Source organism: Sinocyclocheilus rhinocerous, unplaced genomic scaffold, assembly GCF_001515625.1.
Source record: "Sinocyclocheilus rhinocerous isolate Xijiao unplaced genomic scaffold, SAMN03320098_v1.1 scaffold729, whole genome shotgun sequence".
In the NCBI taxonomy this organism is placed as follows: Eukaryota; Metazoa; Chordata; class Actinopteri; order Cypriniformes; family Cyprinidae; genus Sinocyclocheilus; species Sinocyclocheilus rhinocerous.
The window spans coordinates 31,861-35,249 of NW_015664993.1; positions in this window are offsets into that span (position 1 = coordinate 31,861).

Genomic DNA, 3,389 nt, shown 5'->3' on the forward strand with positions numbered 1-3,389 from the left:
AGATAAAGGTATCAAACTAACTGTAAAATATTCAGAATATTATTCCCTATACTGCACAAGGCTTGTTTTTTCAGATTATGCCTTTATTGTTTTTATATACAGTAATGAAACCATATTTTTCTCATGTTTTATATACTGTACCCACTTAAATTAATTAAACTCGGACACAGTTTGAGATAAAGGTATCAAACCAACTGTAAAATATTCAGAATATTATTCCCTATAATGCACAAGGCTTGTTTTTTTTCAGATTATGCCTTTATTGTTTTTATATACAGTACTGAATCCATATTTGTCATGTTTTATATACTGTACCCACTTAAATTAATTAAACTCTGACACCGTTTGAGATAAAGGTATCGAACAAACTGGAAAAATCTCTAAATATTATTCCCTATGATGCACAAGGCGTGTTTTTTTTCTGATTATGCCTTTATTGTTTTTATATATAGTACTGAATCCATATATTTCATGTTTTATATACTGTACTCACTTAAAATAATTAAACTGACACCATTTGAGATAAAGGTATCAAACCAACTGTAAAATATTCAGAGTATTATTCCCTATAATGCACAAGGCTTGGTTTTTCAGATTATGCCTTTATTGTTTTTATATACAGTACTGAATCCATATTTGTCATGTTTTATATACTGTACCCACTTAAATTAATTGTCTCCTCGTCCCTCGTGTGTGTGTCAGCGTGACAAACCTCCTCAGCAACCCCACAGTCCATGTTGTGAAGAATCTCCTGAGTGACCGGCATGATGTGAGCAGGCTCTGGCTTGGCAGACGTGACGTGAAGAGGACTTGGCGTAGCAGACATGACGTGAGCAAGCCCTGGGGTAGCAGACATGATGTTAGCAGACTCTGGCTTGGCAGACATGATGTGATCAGGCTTTGACTTGGTAGATATGACATGAGTAAACTTTGACTTAACTGGCATGATGTGTATTCTCCAGTGGCTCCTCGTCCCTCGTGTGTGGGTCAGCGTGACAAACCTCCTCAGCAACCCCACAGTCCATGTTGTGAAGAATCTCCTGAGTGACCGGCATGATGTGAGCAGGCTCTGGCTTGGCAGACGTGACGTGAAGAGGACTTGGCGTAGCAGACATGACGTGAGCAAGCCCTGGGGTAGCAGACATGATGTTAGCAGACTCTGGCTTGGCAGACATGATGTGATCAGGCTTTGACTTGGTAGACATGACATGTGAGCAGGTCCTGGCTTGACGGCCGGGACATGGAAAAAGATGTGGCAGGTACTGTAGGATAGCGGTGTTCCTCCTCAGCAACCCACACAGTAAATGGTGAAGCAGCCGGCAACAAAGCAAAGTCAATGTATTTTTCAAGAGTCCATTGAGGGGTATTGCGTGGCATTAAACGAGATACATTTTTATCCAAACCATAACGGAAAATGTCTTTCAGGAATGTCTTTCTTTTCTGCTGGGTTCATTTTTGCGGTCGTGTATTCTGTAATGAAAATCCACTGTAGGCGAGCGTAGTGAATCCAAGTGCAGATTTTATTAAACAAAGTGTAATCCAAAACACAAACAAACAAAAGAAGACTTGACTTGACTTGACATGACTTAACTTAAACACTCATCGACAGCAGGATAAATACATTCAATACACGACAAAGCAATCAGGAAACAAAACAAAAGTCGATGAGGGGTGACCAGTGGCGGGGAAAGCACCGGGGGCCTCTCCGGAGAGGCGGCCCCCCAGCAAGGGGAGAGGCGAAGGCGGGGAGGGCCTTGGCGGCGCCAGACTCCCCCCTCCCGGAAGTCCGAGGGCGAGGCGGCCAGAACCTAAGTCGATGAGGGGTGACCAGTGGTAAATCAGGCCAACCAATGAGGAAACAAGACACATGACTAGCACAACCAATCAGAACATAGGTGTGTTCGACTTGAAGCACGGCTACAGTCGGCGATCAACGAGAGTAGCTGCTTGCAGTCGGGGGCAGAGTTGAAAACGGAGCTGTCAAGCCGGACATTTCTGCTCCCGTTAGTGACGCTCTCACGGTGTTTGCATACTCTATCACAGATAAGTTAATTAAATGCAATATTTGTCAAATACACAGACGTTTCAGAAACGTTTTCATGAGCAACAGATATACTGATTATATACTGCTTAATACAACGCCATCTGTTCAAGAATAAAGTTCAACGTAAATATATACTATTTAAATACTAATAAAGTGGGGGAATATATGCTTTCATCAGTGTTTTATGATAAACGTGACTCAATATAACATTGCGACTACAGTAAAAAAGCTTTTACTGTTCTAAAAACACAGATTTGTGGCTATTATTGGAATTGAAAAGGTTAGAATAATCCCGAAACACACGTGATAGTTGTCATGCGGTGAATCTGGCCAATCGTGAAATGGCTGTGTCGTCATCAATCTGAGTTAGTTTGGGCTCAAAACATAACAGCCGCAAAGAGTTTAATTGGCAAAAAAAAATGTATGTCTAATGAATGTGAAACGTCAAACTAACTTTACCGCCGTCAATATCATTAGTAAATTCACATTAAATGCAAAGTCAGTCGTATTAAAAATATTTTATGGCATAACACCCATATCTGGTACTTAAGTAAAAAGTCGGGTTTTTATGTGTAGTTAATAGTAGTTAATTACACTATTAGTCTACTTTGCTCATCACCATTTATTGATCAAATAACAATCTATAAAGGTGCAAAACTCATTTACTTAGGCTACACATATTTGAGAATCGAGATATTTCCTAATATAGTTAACACGTTTGGAAATATTTTTAAAAATGAAAGCAAAGTTTTCAGAATAACAAACAATGAACAGATCAAAAAATAATAAGTGTAAATCAAAAATTTAATAACGCATTTAAAAAAAATTAATAAGCATGAATCAAAACTTTAAACACATTTAAAATCATATTGCACAAAACTGAAATATTAATGCAAAATTATCCAAATTGCACACAAAATCATGTTTTCCTTGGTTATATTTCTCTGTTTTTTGTGCTTTCAGACATTTTCTGCACATATTTTTATTTTTCGTATGCTTATGCAGTTTTTCCCTTCGCTCTTTATTATTATTTATATGTTCTGCGTTTCTTCTTCCAAATGTTGCGGTTAGAGTTTCATGTAAATCAGGGCGGGTTTAAGCGTCATCATTGGTCCACTAGATCTAGATTGGCAGATGCTCCTCTAGCCAATCAGTCGAAGAGGGGCGGTGACGTCACTCCAACGTGCCTCATTACTGCCGATGCTCAGTGTTCTGTTCACTTGTGTACAGGTGAAAATGGACAACTGTCGGCTGGAAAACATCTTTCCATACAGGACACCGTTATATGTGTCTGTCTGTCACTGCTGTACACCTACCTGGCGATCCGTTAACGGTAAATGAGCCG